At 40.0% G+C, this 27,027-nt stretch overlaps 1 protein-coding gene across 2 annotated transcripts in view; it reads right to left on the bottom strand.

Moving 5' to 3' along the window:
- Positions 1-26,406, bottom strand: part of Sema2a (Semaphorin 2a) — a 617,363-nt gene extending 590,957 nt beyond the window's left edge. Inside the window, exon 1 of one of the 2 annotated variants that reach the window (XM_076371273.1) lies at positions 25,650-26,406. The gene's annotated coding sequence lies outside the window, so the exon portion shown is untranslated. The remainder of the gene's footprint in view (positions 1-25,649) is intronic. The other variant, XM_076371274.1, reaches the window with a different exon arrangement.
- Positions 26,407-27,027: the final 621 nt, after the last annotated feature.

A 27,027-nucleotide genomic window follows, 5' to 3' on the forward strand; every position in this document is an offset into this window, starting at 1 on the left:
AACAAATTTATTTCTAAAAAAGGCATTACAATCAAATTTAAATACTCTGTGAATGACTTTTATTTCAATCACCTCCAAAGCAATTTCGAAAATTCCAGGACATTCGAAAACAGCTTCGCCCGCGCGTAATTTCCATTTCAATCGATTTGTACTTTTGCTAATGTATGCAAAATTACAACAATTACTGAATTATAACATTTCATGTCACATTTTGCACTCCACTTTGTCAAACGATCACTTTACAAACGATACGCTAACCAGCTGCAATTAAATTATACAACTCAAAATTGTTCCTCTACCAACGAAAATATTATGCGAAATGCAATCCAGCGACGAACCGCAAGCAGCGACCGATATGTCCCATTATTATTAGCAGAAGTAAAATATAAATCAAACTCATTAGCAGCTATTGATATTTCAATGATTATTTTAACAGAACATCAAGTACAGACGTAATCGCGGTCGATGGTGCTAATACATAATACAAGTAAATTCAGGTGGACATCAGTCTCATTAACGCGCTCGGAGCACTGCCAACAACCATCATCGTTGTTCGGCGATTATTTCGATTCCCTGTTGCAAAATGAAATATTTATGGACCGCCCGGCGAAATTAACATTACACTCATTGTCAACAACAACTAGTGGAGCTTACACTTAGCGCGCTGCATACCACTTACTATAATCGTCAGCCTCAAATGATTAAATCCAGTCAATAATTTGTTTCTTCTTATAAACATGCCAATACTTCTGGTGTTAAGGTCTATGAAACTCGAAACTAATGTAAGAATTACAATATTAGCAATTTTTGAAATATTTTGTTATCTTGCATACTACTTACAGAATTGCACAATCAAAAGCTAAAAATTAGAAAATCTTATATAATCACCAGCCTGAAATTATGAAATATTGTACAATCGCTAGCTTCAAATTTTAACATCTTGTATAATCGCTAGCTCCAAATTCGAAAATCTTGTATAATCACTAGCCTCAAATCATAGAATCTTGTATAATATCCAACCTCAGATTATGAAATTTGTATAGTCACCAGCCTCAAATTATAAAATCTACTTCACGACTTTTTTTACTGCGAACATGTTAGTAATCTTTGCGCTGAGATCTTCGGTGTTCGTAACTAACGCAAAGATGACAATATTAACGATTTCCGAAACATTTTATCGTACCGCATTACGATAGCATATTTTGAAACACACTCGTTCCAGTGGTGTGGCGAATCGCAAGGACGCCGCTCGTTTACGGCGATCGTGACGGGGCTCGGAACGGCACTCTGCGAATTGCTCCCCGCGTTCTCCCCCTATTTGTGATCGTAAAAAACATTTACATAAGGAACTTCCCAGCGCAGTTGATACGACGGTGATCCCGATACTCTGTAACCACCTTGGCCGGGTATCGACAGGAACAAATAAAGCGTTGGCTCGACCTACTCTCAACTCGAAGAGAGACCTGGCAGCTCCCAATCGACCTTTGACTTTGATCGATCACCGGCCACGCCACCGGTATACGTATTCGAGCTATTAAACCCCTATAATTCTCTCTCTGCCAATCGACAACGCCCGGGCAACCGTGCACCGTGACATGTACTAAAAACAATACACGTAATGAAATACCCATTCCGAACATCGATGAAACTCGTTCCTTTCAATAGCCTCCTGAGACAATTGACGTGTCGATGGAGGCCTTTAATAGGTCGTCCCATTAATTTTCGAGCGGTAGACGCGAGGTTCGAACGATAAAAAAAATTGCATAATGGAACGATGAATTCGCGTAAAAAATACGATACACAGTTTAGGAAATTAAGAATTCTTAGCTTCGTTTTGCAAAATTAATCTTCGTCGATACACGCATCAGTGGAATCATTTCTAACAATCACGATTTGTGGAAGACGATGAAACTAAAAATAATATAGTCTGCTGGTACTTATTTTCAGTGTATTTGTTACAATTTTTTGTCTAATTTCACGGCTTATCTTATTTTACTATTTTTTTGTTATCTGCATTTGTATAACATTGTATTTAATATATATTTTAAAAGACAAATATTGTACTTAAAATATATTTTTCTTCTTCAGTCCTTATTTTATTAGTTATCTCGATCTGGACAAGCAGTGCGAATATAAAGAGAAAGGCATATTTTTTCTACCATTTTAATGAATAGCAACCACTATGCAGACCTTCTGTTTTATCTCTCATTCGTTTGTCGTTTTTCTGATTATCGCAAAAGCTTATTTGTCTACCATTAGCGTTTACCAACCATTTTATGATAATGGAAACGCGAATATAAGATGTGTGAGCGGAGTGTATTTTTAAAGAAAGACTAGTACTTTAAGGAATACATAATGTAATAAACGTGCGCCATTTATTTAGTTATTCACGAATGGTTTGCACGATAAAAAATTCAAACGTTCCACTCTTGAACAGGTTGACAAGTAATTAATTTTCGTATATAAACTGCTCTCGAGCCGGTTCGATCGCATCACCGGTTTAGGATCGTGTTCATATTATCGACTCGGAGAAATGTTAAGTAACGCACGCGAGATAACGTCACTCCGAACATGTTGCATTTTGTTATACCACGTCACGCCACGTCGCGTTAAACAGGATATTCTGCACGAGTTGGCAATAATGTACCTATGTAATATTTTAACTTATTAGTTGACTCTGATTAATATTCCATGGAGGAGATGATTACAGAACCTACTGTGTGGTAATATTATTATTAAGTACGATATATTATATAGATATAATAACGTACGATGATGTATGTAGCGTATTATAGTACCACATATATCTTATTACACGATATATCATTACACGTAATAATATATTATATTCTCGTAATAACAAATTAATTCTCAAAATAGTAATGTGACATTCAAAATATTAACCGGTACCCTATAGCAATAGGGAATCGTTCTATCAAAATGTGGAAGGATAAATTATTTCCGATTGCAGCACAAGCAATTTATATGATTCTGGAATTTCAGTCGTATACAAATTAGGGGTACGAAGCAGGTGGAAAACAATGGATGAAGACAAAAGAAAATTTAATCACCGTCGGGCAATGAATCATAAACGAGCCCCCATTGATTTCCAATGGGTCGAGACACGGTCATAATCCTCGAAACGCGTTTTCGAGCTGCTGTTACTGTTCCCTGCGATCGAAAGAGATGAGTCTCAATATATTCCGCTCCTCGGGACGACAATGTCACATTCTTCTCTGCGGCACAAGAGAAACGGCCGCAGCAACGGCTGCCCATTTTCTTTATTCATCTGGCAACAGAGTATTTCTCATGTACCGCAGCGTGCGAGTACACGGCTCGTGCGATTGGGAAGTCAATAGGGAACAATGCAACCTCGTTTTTCTCGGGATTTTGCAGCGCGATGCACTCTTTCTTGTCGTTACTCCCCTTTCGCGGTAGAAATGTTTTTCTCCCGGATTACCTGCGGCAGATAGGTACAGTCGCACGTGACTCCACCCCGAGCACAACATATTAATCGTTAAATTCTGCTCCTCCGCGGGTTACGTAACATTGTTAACCGTTGTTGGTCGTTGTGCAATAAATTTCATAACGTGGATCATTGTTCCACATATCGGAGATTGGAAAATTCGTTATCTTTCCCTTTCCCATCCTCTTATCGAAATAAAAGTCATTGTATCAGCCGGGAAGTTATAAAACATATTTATAAAATGTTTACAAAAATTATAGGAACGAACAATAATTAAATTGCTCTTCATCGAGACCAACATTTTACTCGAAGAAGTATAATGTTCCACCATTTTATATTCATCTGAAATCCTTCTCTTATTTCTAAAGGTATAAGCTTAATACAACACATTGGCAGCCATTAAATTTCTCTTCTCATACAAATCTTATCCAGATTCCCTGCGGTATCCTTCAATACATCATTCGACGTAATCAAAATAAATGGTAGATCATCCTACGCAATAATTTCGCGTCAATCCGTTCGAACATCAATTTGTGTTTCGTTCTCCATTACAAAACTCCCCGCTGGCGTCTCGTCGAATAGATGAAATCGAGTTTCAGCGTGCAGGTTCGCGTGCAGCGTCATCCCTACCAGATGCGACAATTGCATTAGTACCCTCATTACATTGCGAAACTAAGAACAAGGGGATTCAGCTCTTGAATAGGTCGACTGGTGTCATCCGCGTGTTCATCTGCTTAGGATTGAGATGTTTGTCTTGCATCTGACGTTGCGTCTTACTTGCCGAAGATAGGAAGGCTCCGAAGCACTCGGGTGGAGGTTCGCCCATGCCTGTGCTGCATGTGACGTCTAACGCAACGCCAATAACTCACCTAGTGCACCGCCGGCCTCCGAAGAGGGAACTTGCTCCTTCCAGGAGCGTCCTCGTTCGTCTTCCCTCTCTGTCCCACGAATTCGCCCATCCCACACCGTCCCGACCTTCTCTCTCTCCTCGCCCGTCGGCGTCACCTCGAGTCTCCTTCAGCATAACCCTAGGCACCATCAAGTTTGCGAAGGGATGAACGAGAAATTACAGGGAGGTTTGGTTAAATTCCTTCTTCGACCTCCTCCCTTCCACCCTTTCACTTTCTTCCCTCCCTGTTTCACCAACGACCGGCGTAGTGCGGCCTTTCTGTCCTGTGCATCCGTAGTTTCTCTTTCGTTTCGACCCTCCTCTCGCCCGCCTAAGATCCACTTGGACTTTACTCCCAAAGGGAACGGTAATTACTGCCGAACGAGACCTGGCTACGATCATTAATTTACCTTGAATTTTCCTGGTTATATTTCGTAGACGTTTCGCGGTTGTGATGGTGATGTGAGGGGGATGGTGGCGGACAAGGGGGAAGGAGTGGAAATGAATCGTTGGGGGATGTTTTCGTTTAACGGATTAGCGAGGATATCTAGCTGACCTTGGAATATACAGAATATTCGAAGGATATCAAGGATGTGATCAGAAAAGGGTTCGGTTTAAGGGTAGATGATATTTAATAATTGGAGAAGGAATTCAAATAAATGAGCCGAAAATTTGATCCCTTGTCCTACTTTTTATTTCACAATTGTGCTGGATAGGACTACTTTATCATTAATGATTTCGTAAAAAAGGCGCAAAAATTTGATACTTATTCAGTATCTACGTTTCCTTTAAAGTTTAAAGATTCATGATAGACAAGTAATATTTCATTTGAATGAAAAATAGATGAATGACGTCTAGATTTGTCAAATTCGGTTGGAAATTTTCGTCGCGAGTCTAACTTTTTATTATAGAAGAAGGGGTTAATACTTTTGAAGTCACATTTAACGACATTCTTATATCTACACTTAAATTTTGTTGCCCTTTCTTCAATCGTTTTGCAAGGAAATAGGTGGGAAAGCAAATAACTGCATCAAAGATGTCAAATCTTTGTTGGCAGGTGCAGAAACTGCATTTACAGACTGTTCCGCACGAGAACTGATTCTGTGTAATATGAAGGTAAGACGAGTAGCGAGCACGTCTGGGAAAATATGAGAAGTTGGACTTCGTCGGTCAAGAAGTCTTCTTATCAGATCACGGAAGGAGGATGGTTTGCGGCTCGGATGTCACTCCTCCTCGATTTTCAAAGGAAATGGAATATGCGATGATGCGACCGGTTGCAGCGTACACGGGAATATCGATGAGATGTCGCTTTGGATATTTTCGGAATGGGAAAGCGGAATAACGAGACTGGTAGCTTTAATTTAAAGTCAGTAGATCGACCTCATTCCCCGGAAATTGGGAGTATACTGGCCTCCAACGACTAATAATAAAATCCTTTTTCGACGTCGGATATACGTGCAGCACGCTTCGAACGTTTTTAATAAATGTTGATTGGCAATGACACTTTATTTATAGAAATTCGTGTAAATCAAACCTCTTGTAGAGTAATCTGATCGCCTGAACAGTATTTCTCAACTGACAGCAATTTGAATATTTTCCGGAAAAATGCTATTATAACCCTGATGTTCCAAAAGAAAGATATCAACGGAGTTGCTTATATTAATGTTATGCGTTTTTAGAACTTGGTTTACAATTATTTATTATTTATTATTATATACTAGAAAGCCTATCGAAATATTTGAATAGTGGAGTTGAGCCATGATACAGAAAAGGATGACAACCGCTGGCCTAAAGCGTTCAAATCAATACTGATTTTCAAAGCAAAACATTACGTTTTCCGAGATTTCTTCGCGAAAACTACTAGCAAAAAATAATTTATATTTGCCATACCAAATAATTAGCTTAAAATGTTGAGAACAAAAATCCATCAAATAGAACTAATGCTTATACACTTAGTATACCATTTAAATCTCAATTCATTTAAATAAAATTAGGGGTTGCCAACCCCATACGATTTAGAACGAACACCTAATCTATTCTTTTGCCATCATATTATCGAGACGAACAAGCTGTAGTAAAGCCAGTCGCACAAAAGATACAAGACCAAAATGCCTATCACTTGCAGCCTTGATGCCGTGCGTCAAGTATACGCCAAATCGCGCGTCAGATAATTGGATGCTCCAGTTCTCCTGAGGCCCGCCTTTGCCCCGAATCGCGCGCTACTAGGGAAACATTACCGTAATTGCGGCTCAGCGAACGCCGCGTCGTTTAAATGAAAAAGATCCATCCCCCAACCAACCCGACAAATCGTCTTAAGCACGGCCTTTCAAAAATGAAGGACGCAAGATCCGCAGAAAAAAAAGGAAACTAAAGTAAAAGCGACCTGCCTTCCATCTTTTCGGTGCACGCTGTTTAACGAGGTCAGAGTGGCCTTCTTCCTCATTTTCCCCGCCGCCGTTCCACACCCTCGTCCCTCACGCCACCTTTCTACCGCATTTCTAAGCTGCGCCCGTCGATTTCTCAGGTAATGACCAGTTTTCCCCGTGTACTTTCGCCGACGAGCAAAGTTTCTTTCTTCGCGTTGAATTTCCGGCGTAAAATAGAGGAAGCGATGAAGAAGAAGAAGAAGAAGAGGAGAGAGAGGAAAAAATGAAAATCGGGCCGGTTACATCGCCAGCAGCGTCACTGCTTTCAGCCCGCGCTGCGAAATAACTCCGCCGAGAAAAAGGAAACATTGTGAAACTTGGACGACTAATGCACCGGAAAATATACATTTAACCGTGAACGGTGGCAGTCTAGGTTGTGCGTCGGGCGTGCCGCCGCGTCTCGCTACGCGACGAACGGGCTCAGGCGTCTTTTCGCGGTATGCTGCCGCTGCTCAGCCAGCTCGTGCAGGAAATCAATGCATTTCTCGTATCGATGCGAGAACGAACGTTCTCGCTGGCTCTTCGAGGAGGAGAGAAATACATTTCCACAGCACCGCGCAGCCTGGGACCTGCTTTGATCGTTGCTCCGCGCGGTTCGTTCGATTGGAAGGCCTTCGTAAAGAACTCCGCAGCCATCGGTTAGACGGACTGCTCTCGTGTAAATGCATGGACTGCGACGAGACCGATTTTCCGGTCTTCTGTGCGCGCACGTGGTTCATTGATAGAATGATAACGTATTTGAAATATTAAAGATTGTGGTGAAAGTGGTGCTTCTTTTTGACGACTCTTTCAGTTTGGACGTCTGTCTTTCGGACCTTGTCGTGTTGTACTTTTTATTAACTTAAAATAGATAAAGTACTTAACACGTTTGGCAAATTGACATCGACGGGGCACGTTCAAAAAATTTTGAAGAAGAGAACACGATGGACATAATTTAATGGTATGACTAAGTGACTGTTTGTTGCAGTTATCTGCTTAGTTTATGATGTACACGGGATTTTTACCGTTTCTAGACATCTAGAACTTTACGGCAACGGAAGCCGGCTTCTTTATGATCGTTTTAACCTGGTCTCAAAAGCTGGACGCGTGTATAATATATTCGTTTTCTGAGAATAATTTGGCAAAATAACAGGAAACAGCTACAATAAAAAGAAAATAAAGAGTCCAGTGACCGTTTTACTTTCAACATATTGTTATCTTTAATTTAATGCTTTAAAATATAAGGAATAAAGTTATTGAACCTCCGTGTACGAAACGAGAAAATTCAATCAGTTTTTCAGTATGTTGAATTCCGATTCAACTGTTTATACGCTGTTCCTGTTTTGTAATAGAAGTAAAATTATTTGTGTCTTCTACGGAAAGCAGATAGATCGAAAGTATTGTACAATAGTATTATTACAATTTCACGATGAGAACGGTTCCACAACGTAACCCACATGCTATCGATTTTTTAATTTCAGGAATGTGTATTCTATCGAGAATCCAGTATTGACAGACAGGAAAATGAGTGGAAATGACAGAACGAGGAACGGACAACGGCAAACTGAAATATAATGAAATATTGAATTTGTAAATGTAACTACAATTTTTCATTTTATTTCTGCGTGTACCGGCAATTCAAGTAGCAATAAAACATACAATATTAACATAGCTGTAAAAACTGATCGCAACGCGGTATAATAATTCATATTTCTCGGTCTCAATTAATTGAAAAAAAAGCGATCGATCAAAATGGATTGAGATAACTCGCCGACAACGGTAATCGAATACCCGGAAAATTCCATTTTTCATAACATTCCGGCACGTAATGGCGCCTGATTCAAATGTCCATTTTTAACCGAGCGTGTAAATCGCGAGAGAGACTGTTTCCATTAAATATGATATATAGGATTTTGAAAAAGCAAAAAGACTTTTCAGCCGTGTCAGTCGTGCGCCATAACGCTGCCGTTATATAAATAAAATTCTCTGTCGATGGAACTTTCATCCCATCCGTGCGATTACAATGAAAGAAAGAGCAAAAAAAATGAAGTATGAAAGAGGGAATTGTTGCTAATCGCCGGTCCATTAACTCAAATGTAGCATCAGTTAATACGCATCGTGGGGATTACGCGTCACGGAAATCGTCCGTGCGTTGTCATCAGTTTTTCAAGTATCTGCAGCAGATGCTCGCATCGCGACGCCGTAATTATTCATGTGCAAACATTGAAGCCAGTTCGACGAAGTGGAAAACGTTTTATTTCATTTACCGGTTGTCGCTCATATCAAGTTAATCTCATCGCGACTGAAATTGCTCTGCAACGAAGAGACAGGAAGCAATATACCTACTGATAAAGATACAATGTGAACATGCATGTCCACGCGTAAGCAAAAACAGAGAGCCAGGAAACATACCTGATGGCATCAACAGAGTGAAGATAATTCTTGCTGTAAATGAGCAAATTTATGAAACAGAACTTATCTTCTTCACAAAGGTAATACAAAAGTGATCATAAATTCAAGGGACTTGATAAAGATCACTCTGGTATTAAGAATATTAACTGGAACTTGATACATCACTGGTCTACATAGTTTATTAATGCTTATAAATAAGCGTATAAAGACAAGTTTTATGTGTTCAAAGTGATGTAAGGTTCGCCACACATTAGGTACAATACCATACAACAAACCCTAGAGATCCAGTAACTTTGCCAGCTCCAAAGGTCCGAAGAGTGTGAGATCGGGCTTTAGGAACTTAAAGATCCTTTGAATACCCTGACCTTAGTTATCTTTAGATTTCTAGAGACTTTATAAATATTTAAACCAGTTTCAATTTGGACCTATATAATTCAATTTATCAAAGTAATTTTAAGCTTCTGAGCTAGAGGTATCTCTATTTGTACTTTCAAATCTAGAATAGTTTTTATTCTCCTCTTAGAATTGGAGTACACTATCAAAATTCACTGTATTGAAACTTTTCAATTTCGAAAAGACTATACCAGGTTTTCTAAATTTTTTATTATTCAATTTGTTTAAACTTAAACTCACAATACTCTCTACATCCGTTACAAATTTGGATAGATATAATTCCTGTTCAATTGTCCGTATAATTTACATTTGTACATGAACGTATTTAAATAGTCGATACCCTGTGCGACTGATAAGTGTAATGAATGGCACAGGTAAGCCTCCCAGCGAGAAACGAACAGGATAATTCATAATCGAGCTGTAGCGTGAAAACGGCGATGTAAATTCTCGGCTCCGGCGCAAAATGAACGCCACGAGGCACGTTGCGGGTGTACACAAGTTCACAGCGGGGATACGAACGAAGGACAACCGAGAGGGTAGAAAAATGGTGGAGCGAAGGAGGCGAGAGCTTAATTCTCCTCGGTTCTTGCCCCGAAGCAACGACCTACTTCCTTCACGGGAGGCATCAAAGATTTTTAAACGAGCTCTACCCATTTCCTTGCGCGGGGACCGGGCACAAATTGTTAACTCGTTGTAAAGTGGAGCACTTTCATTTCCGTTTCTCGCTCGATTTATCCACGGCGTTACGTTAATCCCTCCCACGTATCTACCTCCTGTATCTGCTTTCATTAAGGCGAAAGAAATTGGAGCGACACATTACTGCTGAATCTCACGAACGAGAAGGTGTTCCCGCACGAATCTAACTTGACTCACAACCGTGATTACCTTAACTATGTACGAAAACGAAATTCTTCGAACAATGTGTATGTTTAATTCCCACTTATTAGCAACACGAAATGCTCGCCGAACACCGGGATAAACAAAATTTAAAACGACCTAATAGCTTTACGTGGACCTAATTTTCAGAAAACATTTCACGTACTTCATGTTTCTAAACAAATCAAGTCATACACGTTTCTTTTTTACTGGAAAGTGATTTTACTTATAGCTATTGAAATTAATGTTTTGAAAGCATTGTTCTTTTTCATTTTTTATGTTAAGTGTTTGTAAAATATGTGATACTCTAATTTACAATTCAAGAGTAAGAGATCGCAATCGTGTTTGAAATAAGGACGTTGTTTTAAAGAGTCCACGTGGAACATGATTATTCCGTTTGTGTTAATCGATGTCGTTCCGGATTCCGAGTGATAACGGAAAATCCAGGTCCGTGCGAAAGCGAGGATGGAGGCCATTTTATCTGACCACGCCTTTCTACTTCCGGGATTGTTTCCTCGTTAGGTTACGAGCTGTTAATCGTTATATCTTTCTTTCCCATCCTGAATCGTACTTAAGGGCAAATCGATTCCGTGAGTTGGGTAACAGCTGGTTGATACTTCTGTACTAAATTCACATTAACGTTCGGTCTTATTGAAAGATCAAATGTACGTTTCCATTATGTTTATCTAATTGCTTATTAGTGATTGGCTGAGTCTTGTAATGTGACGGTATAGATGTATTGAAGTAAGTAACAAAAAACACAAGGCAGATGTAGAATTGCAATAGACGTTAGTCATTACTTACTAATCAATTCAGTAACTTAGAATTTATAACGTTGAAGTAATGAAAATTTAATTTTAGAAATATCAAACAACCGAAATATCTGACTTGCAATTTCATACGAAAATTATAAGATAACATCTCTCGTGATTTAATACAACCGTTATTGTAAACCGCAATTTAATGAACTAATTAAATTGTTCGCTTATACATTTTCCTATACCTGATTAGCTTTACTGCTGATGTCGATTATTTGTACTTCTACTATTAAATCGAGTTTTAACCGAGTCCTGAAATTGTAATAATAAAATCATGGAAAACTATTCATAAACGGTTTAACGGGCAGCGAGCGTTAACTGGCTATTTTCCATAATTCCGTAAATTGGCTGTATATTTGAATTATTACCGGGAATATAATAGGTCAGCTGGCGCAATGTAAATGAATTATTTACATGTGAATTATAATCAAGATGTAGAAACCGCGTTTCTCTTGCGCCTGAAATTACTCGCTGGAATTAAGCTCACTTTCTGCAAATCCCATGCTTCACTTCAACCTTCCTCTCCCAAAACATAAATTTTCGAGGATTCCTACAATACATAAAACAGTCCGGTAAACGCGAGTCGTATCGTACCAACATTAATAGCCGAAGCAATTTCTACGTCACCAAATTGAAATATACAAGGTGTCACCCTACAGTATTTTTCGAATACATAATGACACGAGGAAATTTCTCAAATCAAACCTGTTTACATTGCAGAAACAAATACTTTATTTAAAAGATTCTTTCATCGTCAAATTTTCTACAACTTCAATAAACATCGATATTGCTTCAAATGAAATATTTTCACTATTTCAGCATTAAAACCAAACAAGACAAATTCGAATATAATTTGAAAGTATTAATCGTACGAATAAATAATGTTAATATTATTAATATCACCGCTAACAAATGAAATAACAAGTGTTCTGCATTAGAACAAACATCTTTTCTTCGGTAATTTTCTCATTTCATTAAAAACAATGTAGAACACTTCCACTTCTGATTCCAAGTGATTTTCCCTGTAAAACGACCGATATTTCCGTTCACAATAAGGCATAGCACAGGCTCCTCCTGATCAATCGATCGACCGCAATATCGGGCTTCTATTTGAAGAATATGAAGCCACATTATTTTTGATAAGGAAACTCCCTACGGAAATAGTCGGATCCACGGAGAATTAAATGTTGAGATACTATTGAACCGCTTTAATCATACGCGTCGACACACAAAGGTTTCCATTCGGAGCTCTTTGATCGCGCACAACGGACCCTTAAATCATCATGCCGGTAGGAAAGATCTAAGTACGTCTTCTTTCGCCCCTCCAGGGTCGCGATCCGCCGATAAAATCGAATTAGCGACGTCCGGGGAATAGATGTTGCTAATTCGCTGGGTCGTTCGCTCCGACGACCGCGATAAATCAAAAGTAGAACTGTACTTTCGAACAGAAACTAGTGGAAACGATGCCGAGCACCGCGCAAATAAAAAGGCTCGCCAGAATAAATCAATATCAGTCGTAGATTTTGTTTGTTCCTGTGAGTCTGCTTTATCTGCTTTGTTAATTAAGAAGTTGATGTAAGAAATTGGACCGACCATTTTATTGAAAGGAATTCGCGATAAAAATTCGACTCAGGTAGCTGGCATTGCGTAACAGCAACGGAAAAGAAATTATCTGATTATTTCTCTCACGCGCAGTGTATAAAATTATAGTTCATGAATAATTCCAGCAGTTCCGGAGTGCGAATGTTTCTGAAAAAAGATTTTCATTTCTCTTCCGAACTATACTTAATACTAATGCGATTTCATCTATTCTGGCATTAACGAGGAATATCTTTCTAGAGGTTGAATTTAGGATAATGAATAAAAGATAATACATATAATTTTTGTCTGGGACCCTTGAATAAGATGATTTTAGTTACTGCATTATGCAAAGAGAGAAGCGTTTTATGTAATCCTCTGAATCAACATATCTTGTTCAAGTGAATTAATTGTATTTATTAAAGAGACTAAAATTGGTTACATGAATTTTTGTAGAATTTTTACATCGTAAGTTACCTAGTGAAAAGAAGAAGTTTTGAAAAAGAGCAACTGACATCTCTTGCTTCGTCGAGACTGATGAATCTCCTATTCGATTAAATCAAGTGGAACAAAAAGCGGAGGGTAAATTTCTTTTCAAACATGGTCTCGTTAGTAGAAAATTCAATTCCGACTATTTGTCGAGTGGCGCTTGCACATGACTCTTTGCTTCGAAAAAAAACCGTTGAGACCTCGTTTCCTATTCCACCGAAGAAGCAATTTCCGTTAAGAATGGAGAAACCCTCCTACAGCTGAAGGTCAACCGCAGATCTTTGATCAGTCGACGAGCTGCAAGTATTGAAACATTTCTAACGCACGAAGTTTTCAAAAATAAAATCGGAATTTCAATGTGCTCTCCAGTGTAGAGTTCGTGCATCAACAATAATCGTGTTTCAAGACTGAACGATACTTTACACTTTAAGCCCTTATAAGTAATTCCTTAAAATAGTGTCAATAAACTGAATAACATGCAATATAGAATAATATCGATAAATGAATACTATTACATTTGTAATGAATTTAAATAAATATAACCAGTCTCTCGGTCAACTATACCAAAGACAAATATTACTCCACGGAAATAAATATTGAAATTTTCCAGGAAATCCACCAAAAATCATATTCCATCTGAAAAGTTATTAAAAATACCGCAACTACTGTAAAAGCTGGTATACACCAAAGGATTAATTATTACAAAATTCGAGTTTACATAAAAAACTGTAACAAACACGGAAGAATATTCGGATTATTGAAAACATTTATTAAAAAATCGTCCACCGAGGAGCGTACTATCTTGTCGTCCCTATACCTCAAACCTATTGACAAATCGCTCAAGCCCGATCACGTTGGGTACGTTACGATCCATATTCCGCAAAAGGAGATAAGGAATGAACATCAGAGCGGACGTTAAATCGCTGGTATCCATTCTCCTCGGCAGGGAAACGGGGTTGCGACTCGAGCACGCGGATTTATAACCCGAACGACACTGAATGGTCGCCTTTGATCAGACTCCGCCATTAAAGAGTTTTATCTCCTATAACAAAATCTATCGCGAGCCGTGGAGGGGAGGGTCGAATCGTTTAGAGGATTATAGGAAGGGCCGAGAGACTTTGATAAAAAGTAGAAAGAAAAAAAAGAAGAGCCGAGACCCGCGAGGGTGTGCAACTTCCGATCGACTTGATTCTGATCGCTTCGAATCACCGTTTTAATCCCGAGTTATGGCTATCCACGGAAACCGTTCGCCGCTATATCCACGTTCAGATCTACAGGACGTCGACCCGGAAGAAGAAGCTGCGAGCGGCGATCGTCTTGTTAAGAGGTTACAGTTTGACCCCGGCTATCGGCCAAGATTCAAAGGACATAACAATAGCGCCGAGTGAAAGATTAATCCACGCCGGAGTCTTCTTCGGGGTTGTACGCGATAAAACTCGAACGAGAGAGTAATCGGCACAGAGAAAAAGGAGGAAAAAGCGAATTCCCTTGCAACCGTCGTAAAAACAACGGCTCTCTCTTTATACTGTTTTTTTACGGCATGTTGGACACGGTTTATATGGTAATCGAGCATTAGCCTCCGATGTGTTGATAGGAAAGAATAAAAGTCGAACGCGATGAGAAATCGTTACGGCCGTGAACGCGTGAAACGATTCACCTTACTCGCCTGGTGAACGTGAAAACGATCACTTTTCAAGCCTGAATTTTGAACAGCAAATGAGGGATGAACATGTTGTTAGTGAATCAATGTTTATTTATATGAAGTTTATTACAAGCAATGTTGAACGGTCGATGTATTAATGTGGAATAGTTGGACGTAGACTGAATTACCAGTTTCAGAGGTTTCTAGTGAAGAATACTTAATTAGAGTTGTAATTAAATATTTCACTGGGATTCATAACTATTCGATGTATTCTTGGTTGAACTAGATTAAAACAATTAAAATAGCAAATAAAGAAGGTCATGAATCATTTATGATCAAATACAAAGTAGAAAATCGTTCCATGTGGTAGCCACATCGTTTTTCGTGTTGTCAAAAATAAGCAAAATATTTAAAATGTTCAATATAAGTACTAATACTAATAAAAACATAAAAGAATAATACAAAAACAATGCAAATAGAAAAATATTTAAGATGTTTAATACAAATAGGACAACCTGTGTGAAAATATTAACTCCGAATCTCTTTTCTTGCTGCCAATATACTCAATCTCAGCTGACGAATGTAAAAAGCATGTGCAAAGAGGAGGTTCCTTTTCTTGATGCTCATCTTTTATGCAAGCTGCATGGATTTTTCGAGACGCTACTGCATTATGATGCATTTTAAATTGTTTATACTGCATTATTTATAAAACAGTCCGATAAAATACTCCGTACGATCGCTTCAATAGTAGGGAAACCGGGTCAAACCGGGAAACCAATAACATCTGGCATTAATACGTGATACAACGGTCCATTAGGAAGATTCAGTGCGATTCAAGAACCAATGGAAAGAAACGGCAATCGGAGTAAAAAGGAAGGCGAAAGCTCCATCGCGATTGGAGGTGCTGAGGCCAAAATCGATAAGAATTGGACCTGCCGGCTCGCAGGGAGCTGCAGCCGAGAGAAACTGAATGAGGAACAGAACGAGAAAGATACTGAGAGCCAGAGATATTCCCTTGAGTTAGCCACAGCGAAATGCGATAACATCTTAACTGCCTTTGCTCCACGCATTGGCCCAACCCTAGTACCGAGGTCACTCCAACTACAAAAGAAATTGTTGCTCCGCAACGAAATTGTCTCTTACCGATTCTTTTACACAAAAACAATTACTACACGGTAAAGAATTTATTATTGGTGGTGAGACGTGAAAATTATTCCTATCTTACGGATTTTGATATATCTGTAACAATTACGAGTCACGTAGTGTAAAACATCTACTGCTAAATTCAATATTGTCTTTATTTTAACGGTAGTATAATCAAATCGTTCACGCAGAAAGTAAACTAGTAAAGAATTTCAGTCTACGTAAACTAAAGAAATTTTATTCTAATTTTGAACAACTAATTAAGAATACCACAACTGAAATTTTTACGACTCATCCACGTTAGACAACGTTAGTTACTAACAAAATCGAATACGTTAAAAACAACAAATTCGAATATTTTTGAATTTTCCAAACTTCATGCCTGAACAGAAGTAACACAGGAATCCTAGACCTTTGATCCACGTTTCCATCGCCGTTAATATTTCAATCCTCCGGCGAGGGGGTCGGGATCGTTAATTCCGTGACGTTTGAAGGGAGCGACGTCGATAAAACGATCAACATTACGAAATTTACGAGCGAGGAAATTTATTGGTGCGCACAGCCGTTTGGTCTAAGTAATTCAGCAGCTTTCGTATTACGCGGTTTCAATTACAGCGGCTGTCGGTTCGCCGAGGGCGCAACACGTACTTGCCCGACAGAGTCGAAGGAACGATCTTGACCGAACCCATTCTTTCTCGCCAGCGTTTCCGCCGGTATTCCCAGAGATATAAGGAAGGCGTAAAGAAGCAGGAAAGGCTGGGGGACGGGCGAACGAGCCCAGAGGAACGGACTGAGTATCGAGGCCGTCACGTAGAGAACCCCGTCACGAAAACTCGTCATCCGGTGGGAACAGAAACGGGGAGGGAAGGCAGTCCGGGCAAAGAAGAAAGAATTTAGCACGCAACATCTCTTCCCGCTATCCGGCGCCTCTATCCACCGTCTGCGGTTGTACAATTGTCAAATGCGCGGAAAAGGCTTGCCACGTCTTCCGTGAGAGATAGTCCACGTGCGCTGCCGAGACTTCCGGCAACAGAGTCGGAAAATAAGAGACTCCTTTGAATCTCCGTTCAGTGAAAAATCAGCTGCTCCCATAAGAATTTCGGGACAAAGATATTGGCTTCCGTCCGGATAAAATAAACTACGCGACACACTCAGCCGCCCGCCACCCGCCATGCCGCGGTGATGTTTGAATTAGTTCGCCGGAAATGGAAAACGATCGATGCATCGAACGGTTTTCGATGATGAAATACAACTGAATAGTTGGTTAGGCTTAAATAAGCAATACGTTAATTGAAACTACTATGAACTTTGTTAACAGTGATGTTTTTAGATGTTAACACATTGTTGACTGGTCACGAGTTAACTCGTGTATTCATGCTCAAACGTTGTTGATCCATCCCGAGTTAACTCGTGTATGCACTTGCAGTAGCTATTTGAATGTTGGAAACGCAGGATAATATAGAATATTGCAAAAGCAAAATATTCACAGTTATATAAAGGATACATTCAAAATTTCATTTCAATTCATTACGTATAAATGAAGTATATTCAAGTTGATTTAGATTGTTTCACTTTCATATTTAGAACCTACTACATAAGTAGCTGCTGCGTAAAATTACTGGTCAACAATGTGTTAACTGGGGTGCCGACGTCGAATAGTTTTTGTTCAAAATAGTATAGTAGTGGAGTATTTAATAGCATTACTTGATTTTAAGAAAAATTTACTATTTCTTTTAATATGAATCTTCGAGGATGTTCGGCGCTAGAGGAAGATACCGTAATATTCCAGTCGGAGTGAGTGGCAGCCAACCTGTTAAACTCGTACAGGCTGTTCGCGCAATTTTCAGTAACGTTTTTCTCGTAAATGGTAAACACACGTAAAAAATGAAAAGAGTTTTATTTTTTTTTCTAACCAGTAACATGTATTTACATGCTTTATATACAAATGTTTGTAATATTTTTGGAGAAACAGGGACAACCTTTTAAGCATAAAACGGGAACAAAAAAGTTTACGCGTGCTGTTACATTGGTTGCAAAACACACCGAAACTTTTTCTCTTGCGTGTTTTTCACGTATCAACGATTTATGAGAAATATATACTTTATGGCGGGCTGCATGAATACTTTACATGAAAACGTCGCACTGATCGTTTCTACGTCCCGTTTTAAATAAAACACACACAAATATTTAATAATTTCGGGTCTCATCGTAATAAGCTTAGATGAAAAATAAAAATCATCTTAACTATTGGCCACAACCCCAAGCATTGATACGCACAAAAATCTCTTTATACCTTTAGCAACTTATACCGCTACGAATTCACAGAATCTCCAGAATCACCGAACCGTCGATCGGGAACCATTATAATTTTTCGGCGTTTTAATCGTAACCGCGAAAAGTTCCGTTTGAGGGACTGTCCAAACATTTATTTCCGAAGACCCGTCGCTCTCTCCGCGACAGGAGCGTCGCAACAGCGCACGTGGTGCGAGGGTGGAGCGTCCGGGGTTTCCCCGGGATCTCGTTTGTGTTTGCGAGCTCGACTCCTCGAAGGGAAGGAAACGAGTTCGCTGAAAGTTGGACGAAGAAAAGGGAAGGAACACGCCTCGGCCTCCGCTCCGCGCGTACCGAAAAGTTCCTCGATCCCCGAGAGGTACGAGAATCTGCGTTCTTAGCCGAAGACGTTTCTATTGAAAGCTTTCTTTTCGGGCCGCACCTGACGGATCGACTTATCGCAAGTTTTGTCGTTTCCCGTGCCGCGGGGCGGGTGAGGGAAGGGCCGAAAGGAGGTGCGAACGAGTTTTCGGTGGAAAAGGCCGGCGCGGGTCTCATGGAATACGAATTTCCTGAATAAGAATGGGGATCCCCGGATACTCAAGGTCGGCGAGGAGCTAAGCCTGAGAAATAAAGTTAGTTAGAAGCGGCGAGAAGGGGCGAAATATTCCGTCGGAGATTGGAAGAATTCCAAGAGTACAGGCAGAGAAACCGCGAGAGCTACCGGTTAGCCGTCGGCGAATAGATTAAAGATTAAAGAAGAGCCGCGAAGAGGATTTCAAGATTTTATTAAATATTCAACTATCTCCATCCATAATATAGATATCGGTAATAGAAAAACTGCGGCGAGGTTGGTTATCTTCGAAACTTGGCCACGCTGTGCCGCGCTGGGGAAAATTGAAAGTTAAACTCGCATCCGGCGAAAGGGCTGCCCCTGGCGGAGCTGGATACACGGTCTCTCGCTTAAAATATTCCCCGAACGCGATCACCGGAATTACATTTAAATGTTTCGCGAGAAGGAGTTACGTTTCGCGGATTGAATAGATTTGTTACCTCGCAGCGAGGATGAATTACGTGAACAGCGGGCGTTTTATGGAGATTCGTGTCTTCGTGCATAGTTGCAATGTAATTAAAATTATAACAGGAATTATTATACCTCTTACTCGAAATGGAAAGGATGTTTTATTCTTGTTAGGTACTTTTAAATGACAATTTTGACAATAGTTAATAAATACAAATACAAAAGATATATAATACTTATTATTTTATATATTTATTACTTACACGCTATTTAAAGTACTTTAAACCAGATCTTCAAAGAAACTGGTGCAATCGTATCTTGCATGTATCGACACAAGAGCGAATAAAACAAAAATCATTAAATACTTTAGACACAGCGATTTAATTATACGAGAAAAACCATTTCAGTAACAAGTAAATATTTATAATAACAGCATGCAACATTATACCACACTGAAATTGGATTAGACAACTGTAACGATCAAACACCCAAGAACAGTGTAGACACTGACCACATTCGAGTTGTTCCTGTACACAACGAACATCTCCAGCAGTGTACTCCATTTTTTCCTCACGGCATCATTTGAAATTTCGTTTAATTTGGTCTACAAGGCGAGGGTGTGGTGCGAGTTTCAGTCTTCATTTCGAGAATATGTCCACTGGGCATACCATCAGAGGATATTGACACGGAGGATGGTCGCGTTCAACTTCTTGTAACACGCACGGAGACCTCAGAGGTCTCGGTCGAAGGGCCCTACACGGTAACCTTGCCCCCGTCGTAAAAATGCAAAGTGTTCCGCGCGAATAAAAAGCTTCCCCCGATCGGTGCGAACCTCATGAAACTTTCAGAAGAAACGACTACAGCGCCGACAGGGGCGCGTTGCGTAGGGAATGCGTTGTCGATGCTCCTTCCACCCGAGGCCGCCATCTTTATTCCTTTTTTTCCCCTGCTTTTGCCCTTTCCCGGGCCGTTTCGTATCCGGCGGAAGCGCGCGGGCTTCCGCTGCAACGCGTTACGTGACTGCGTTGATACTTTTCCCGGCCGTCAGTTTTACTCCAGCAGCTTTCCATTGCCCCAGCAGCATTTCCTACGCCGCAAGTTTACTTTCTTTCGCCCTGAATCTTGGCCGCGAATTTTCACCCTCCGAACCGCATTAATAAATGATCGAATCTCCCTGGTTCTACGAAGGATAATGTAAAAGGGTTGTTTCAAATATTTTCCTTTGCACAAGATTCCTTTCATCCCTTAGCGACGGATTCCTGGTACTTCGATTAAATGAGTCACGCAACGGCGTCTTCCCTCTCGTCTCGCAAGGAAATATTCAGTAGCAGGAGCAACGAGATTCTTAAATTTTCATCCCGCGAGGAAAATGAACAGCGAGGATTTGTCATCGGACTGCCAAGATAACGCGGAACACTTTTTTTTATGAAATCTGTCTTACTTCTCGCGCTAGAATCTCCTTTCGCCGCGTTAGATAGATACTGCGTGATTCAGTGCCATTTCTTTTCCATCCGCTGTCCGGTTGATTCTTTTATTTTCACCGGGGGGAAGGGTTATTCCGGGAGTACGGATCACTCGTATTAACTCTCTTTCTCGAAATACGTAAATCTCAATCTATTATATAATAAATCTTGTTTCACGGTCGCCGTGACCGCCTTATTTGATTTTTATCCGGGTCGAGGATAAAGTCCAAGATGAGAAGAATGAGCGTAGGTGAAACAATATATTCGTGGAAAATTGAATCACGAGACAATAAGTTCAATTTTACATTCCTTTTATCGAATTCTTTTGTTGTTTGGTCGGTGTCTCTTATTTTTATATTTATTCGCTTCTCCCGGTCTCCGGAACGCCTCGATCATTCCTGGCTCTGATTTTTCTCGCGATGGATTTCATCTGAAACACCTCGGTCCCCGGGTTCCCCGAAGTTGTTAGAAGCTTTCCCATTTCCGCGCGGAACTCTTCAAAACTGCAGAACTAGAGGATACTTCAACGGAGGATAGGACAATGATGATGGACGTTGTATGTACCACGCGTTATTATCTTTTTGCTCGTGCCACCCCGTGAACTCGCTTTCTTTATCATTCCACGATCGAAGAACATTTTTCATTTAAAGATGACGTGTTCTTCCATAGCTGAGCGAACAGAATTACGTTACCTCTTTCCAGATAAACAATCTTCTTAGGTATGAAAATATTAATTTAAGGTGTCACAAAAATAATGTTGAACTTTGTTAGCGAATGTAGATGTATACAAAATTTTCATGAACTTTCGATATACACTTACGAGTCCTCATTTTCTAAAATTTTAATCATGTGCATATTAGACACATCTCTCAGTCGTCATTTGACTTGATACAGTAAAATTATACGGTTTGAAATTTAATATTTTTTATAGTTCATAGATATGTGTAATATTGTAATAATAACTTCCTCAATAATTTATGTGTAATTTCTCGTTAAGTTAGGTTCGAAAAATGTCGTTTATAACTCAATAGAAAATGTTGAGTGTTTCTAGTGAAGAGCTTTTAGAGGGCAAAGGGGTAATGACTCTAGTTAAGTGATTTGAAGAAGTTGTGCCTCTGATTTCGGAGAGGTAGGTATTTCTTGCGAAGCGACGAAAGTGAAGTTTCATTTCAGGAAGCAACATTTTCAGCATGAAAAGGCGACCAAATAAGCTCGAATATTTCAAGCATGAATACGCGCAAAGAAATCAACATAAAGAGTTGTGAATGTACAAAGAGGATACCCGGGAACAGGGATGGAAGAGAAGAGAATCAACATCGATTCGCGTGATGCATCGATACATCTCGGGGCTGGAAGGTGTTTCTCTCTGATATAAACGGCTTCTTCTGTGTGAATTGCGTATAACTTCGGGATGCCTCGTAAAACTCTGAAAAATTTATCGTTTACTACCTCCGTAACATGAAATGTCGCTGATACGATGTGTCTCGCCTGCCGAAACTCTCAGAAAATCGAAACGATAGATGCATATTTAAGAGTTCGATCATACTTCCGATTCGCCTGAATTCTGATGGAACGATCCAAGGACGATCCAGATGAATTTTTGAATACTTAAAGTAACGCCACGGGAAACCTTTAAAAATGACGCGCGACATATGCTACGGCATCGCGACAAATATCTAGACATCTCATTTCCGGCGATCGTTGTCGGAATATTCTTTGAGTATATAATATTTTAATAAATTCACTAATACACAGTGATAGATAAAAATACTCACAAAATAAAAATTACAAAGTAAAATAATTGTAACCCATAAACGAATAATTCCATTTTAATGAATTTCGTATCAATGTAAATAAATTTAAAATGAACAAATCCTTGAAAAAATAATAAAACTGAAACTTAAATCTGTAAAAGCAAACCGTGTCTTCTACTTACAACAATTAGTAATATAATTTTCTCTGCCTGTAAACTCTTCGTCGTGAACAATATTTAATACTGAACACTTACTCTTATCTGCGTTAACTTTCAATGCGCAGTATTTCATAAATTTTCCATTCCTACTTTTAAATGCTGTTGTCGAATACACAGCAGCCAAGCAGCAATTACAGTGTGTATAATCAAAAATCTGGATGCAAACAATTTCGAAAGGTATAATAAAAGCCGCGTATCGCGTTAATCTCGCGTTAAATTATCAACGGAGCCGTTTATCATGGATTCGCATCGCGTATAAATACTTGTTTCTAATTACCGGTATGCCATGCACGGAGAGCCTATTGAAACGGTCGGCTATCTCCCGCGCTGCGATTCACTTCGAACGGCCATACAGCCGGCGGGTCCTCGCATTCGAATACCATGCACGCGCGAGGGATGATACCATGGCTACGTCGAAAACAATAAAAATGCCATAGCCCTCGGGAAGGGTGCGCCGAAGGAAGAGCGAGAATGGGGAGGGAAATGGAGGACGGCTCCCAGCATTCGTAATTCCGATGACGCGATAATACTGACCGCCCTGTCGGCCGAAACAATTTATAAGTCCGTATCTAGACAGGTCACTTTAAATTATAAAGCTCTTTATTACGGTGCCACGGCGGAAGACGCTTAAACGCGCTGAGTTGTTGTTCCTACGAAACCTGGCCGGTGCAACCCCTACACCCCTACACCCCTACACATTGCACTCTTGCATCGTTGCTTGCGTACGCGAATTTCAAGTGTCGCATGAGCACCGCGCTGGAAATTAATCGTATAGTCGTCGTTAATACAGAGTGCCACGCTGGACAAAACTAAATTATCGAATCCCAGTGGAAACTGCTGAGTGATTCATGAAGGACACACGACCAGGTTTTTTGAGATGGAAATATACTGAAGTAGTCTGTTGTGCGTTCGTTTCGTAACTATATTGTATCGTGGAAATCATTGTTTCGGAAATGTGTAGATTTTTCTTTGGTCATTGTAGCATCGAGAATTAAGATAATTTAATGAAATTAAAAATATTTTAGAAACAGCCGTTTAAGGAGTATAGAAAAAAATTATTTTTTAAATGTGGGGAATATCTATTTTCGTTCAACTTACCAGTAAAACAGTAGATATTGCTTTATTAGTCCAGTGTAATTAGAACGCGCATGTATTTTATATTTTATGAGGAACATTTAACGCACGACTGAAGGAAGAAAAAAACTCAGAAACGCATAAATAAGAAAAATGAGTGTACTAAATATTCCCCATAATCAAGTTTAGCGTAGTGAAGTCCAGGCAAACGCAACAGTTGCTACATTAAGTTTCCTTGCTAGATAGGGTATTATACGAGCTAACGTATGCGCAGACCTTAAACTACCTACAACAGACATGATCTAACTAAAAAACTGTTCCCCATAGTTCACTTCCATGTCAGTGGGTCACCATAATTCGATTATCTCAAGATTCCGAACAATCCTTAATTTCAACCGATCAAACGGCTAGCACAGCATAGTATTCAGGCCTAGCATTCAGTCACTTTATAAAGGAGATCTCATAGTTCACCTTTACCGGTTTATCGCATAAATTTCGTTAGCCGTGAACCTGAAATTCCTTTACGGCGCGGCATAGTGGTACGCTGAAGGTGTTAACGAGGCCTAGCGAGACCCTCGCAATACCGAGGCCCTTAGGAAAGGCCTCGACCGGTCTAATGAATCAATTAGCTAGCGTCTACCGGCTGCGCCCAATCGCTTGTCAATGAAAAGTCATTACCGTTAAGACCTAATAATAACCGGGAATATTCCGCGAAACCGTCGAGTCGCCGTGGAGGAACCGTAATTCAACGGATATCCATCGGCCGATAGAGAAACAGTATGGCGGCGGTAACGTTGGCAGTGGCAGCAGTGGCGATGGTGGTGGTAGCTGTGGCGGCGACGGCGCGCGACACAATATCGCGGTGAAATTAGCGAAGCATGAAAATTAAATTCTGCGTAACGATGTCGACAAAAACGGCGTTCTCGCCCGAAGGCAACGGTAGCGTTCATCGATTCGTCCATTATCCGAATTTCAATTAGCCCCCCCCCCCCCCCCCCCTCGCACTGAGGTACGATAATGACGCCGGCTGCATGACCCCGAGCTATGAAAAATAAAATGGCTCCGTGTGTCGCTGAAAAATGAACGACCCGCCGTGACCAGGCAACCGGCGCGTGAGCGCGGAGACTCGTTAATATAAGCTGGAAAGGGAACAAAAAATATTTTACCAAACTCCCGAGGAGTTTAATTAATTGAAGGTATAATAACGGGCCCAGGACCCGCAGTTCGCTTTTGTGCGGTATCGAGCAACTATTGTGCTCCGGGGTTGATACGAATGTGATTCGTTTGAATCTTTTCGGTCTACAGGGAACGCGATGTTTTCATTTGATTGTAAATCCTATATGGCGAGCAAGGAATTCTTCGCAGAATATCTTCGTCGTTAACAAATATTATTGAAAATATTTTGGTACTAGAATACACATATCTTGATCCTTCGTCAAATTTGAGATAGTGGGAATTTGTATATGAAATGAATGGTGACCTTGAAGTTCCTCAGGTTCAAATATTTTATGAAACTGTTGGAACTGTGCAGCCGTATAAGTTTTGTTTCACTTATACTGCATAGGATTGCATAATTAATACGTAGGGTTCTATTTAATCTTTATATTCCACTTAATTCTATAGAATTTTATAGCAACTTTATAAAGTACTCGCAGCTCACTAAATTTTCAAATACAAACTATTAAAATAAATTGGAGTCGTGCAAGGAAACAAAAATTTACGTGTCGTCTCACATACCTATATCATGCTGAACACCATAAACGGCGCGATGATCCTCGTAATCCTTTCTTCCTTCCTAATCTCCAAAGTTTCCGTCTTAATCGGGCATTACACGGAGTTTCATTAATTCACACACGCCCGGGGGTTTAACTCGAATCTAGTCAATAAGTTCCTAACGCCGTTTTTATCGCTACGCAGCGATAACTTCATTCACAAATCAAGTACTAACCGTTAATCACATACTAGAACTTGCTAAACACGACCTACTCTGTATTACTACAATATAACCTAGCTTTATCGGTCTTAACACTAAACAATTTACCTTGCTAATTCTCACTAATCACGTCGGGCGAAACTTTACTAAAGTTACATCGAATACTTTATACTTGATACGATTAGCAATATTATCTTGATAATTTTAAACAGCGAAATGTTTCACGTATCCATCCATTTCCGACGAAGACGGTATGTTATTTATTCGACTTCGGATAACGAGGTGGTCACCTCGACACGATCTGCGTGTTTCTCTAAGACCAGTGGCGCGATGATCGATGTTCGATTTTTGAGGTTATCCATCACATTCGCGCCAAAACGAGTATTGTTCTGGGATACACAGAGGAAAAGAAACTGGGACGGACACGCGCGACGGCACACTTAAACGGAACGGTGACCGGAAATCGATAAATACTATCGACAGAGACGCGTTCGCGAACGTAATGTGCCGCGAGCGAGAATTTTCGCGGACGGTGTCACAAGAGATGCAAAAGATCCGCACGCTTCCCGACGACTGGAAGAGCGGCCGAGCGTCCGCCGCCTCTTCTGGCAAACAGTGCGCATGCGACATAAACAAACCGTTAAGAGAAACTTCGTGTACCGGGTGGGAGCCGCACCGGGTATCTAACAATAACGACATAATCGTGATACCTGATAAATGTGCACACGCGATCGAACGACACGGTTTAATGGGCGATCCTGATCATGAAACTAATTACGCGTTCACCCGCGGAATTGGAAGTCACTGATTAACGTTACATAACTCGTGAATTTTATTCGTCTGGAAAAATCTCAATGCCAGTAATTCTTGATCGAATTCAGAATTTGAAGTGAGAATAGACAGGGATCTTGACGCTTGCGAATTTTCACTATTTAATTCTGTATTTATTTTTTTTAGGAGCACAGGTGGTATACTATGATGCTTACACATTGGACTTCCATTATGGATGATGAGTGCTTCAAGCTGTATCTTATTCTGCTTAGCATTTTTTGTACAAAGTTTTGTTTACTTTTCTTTAATATAGACATAATATGTATTTTCTAGTTTAAGGAGATTTCAGGCAGATTTTGCTTGTTATACAGTACAACTGAAAATGAAACATCAGCTATGTCTGATACGACA

This window comes from Nomia melanderi, chromosome 10 (assembly GCF_051020985.1).
Source record: "Nomia melanderi isolate GNS246 chromosome 10, iyNomMela1, whole genome shotgun sequence".
NCBI lineage: Eukaryota > Metazoa > Arthropoda > Insecta > Hymenoptera > Halictidae > Nomia > Nomia melanderi.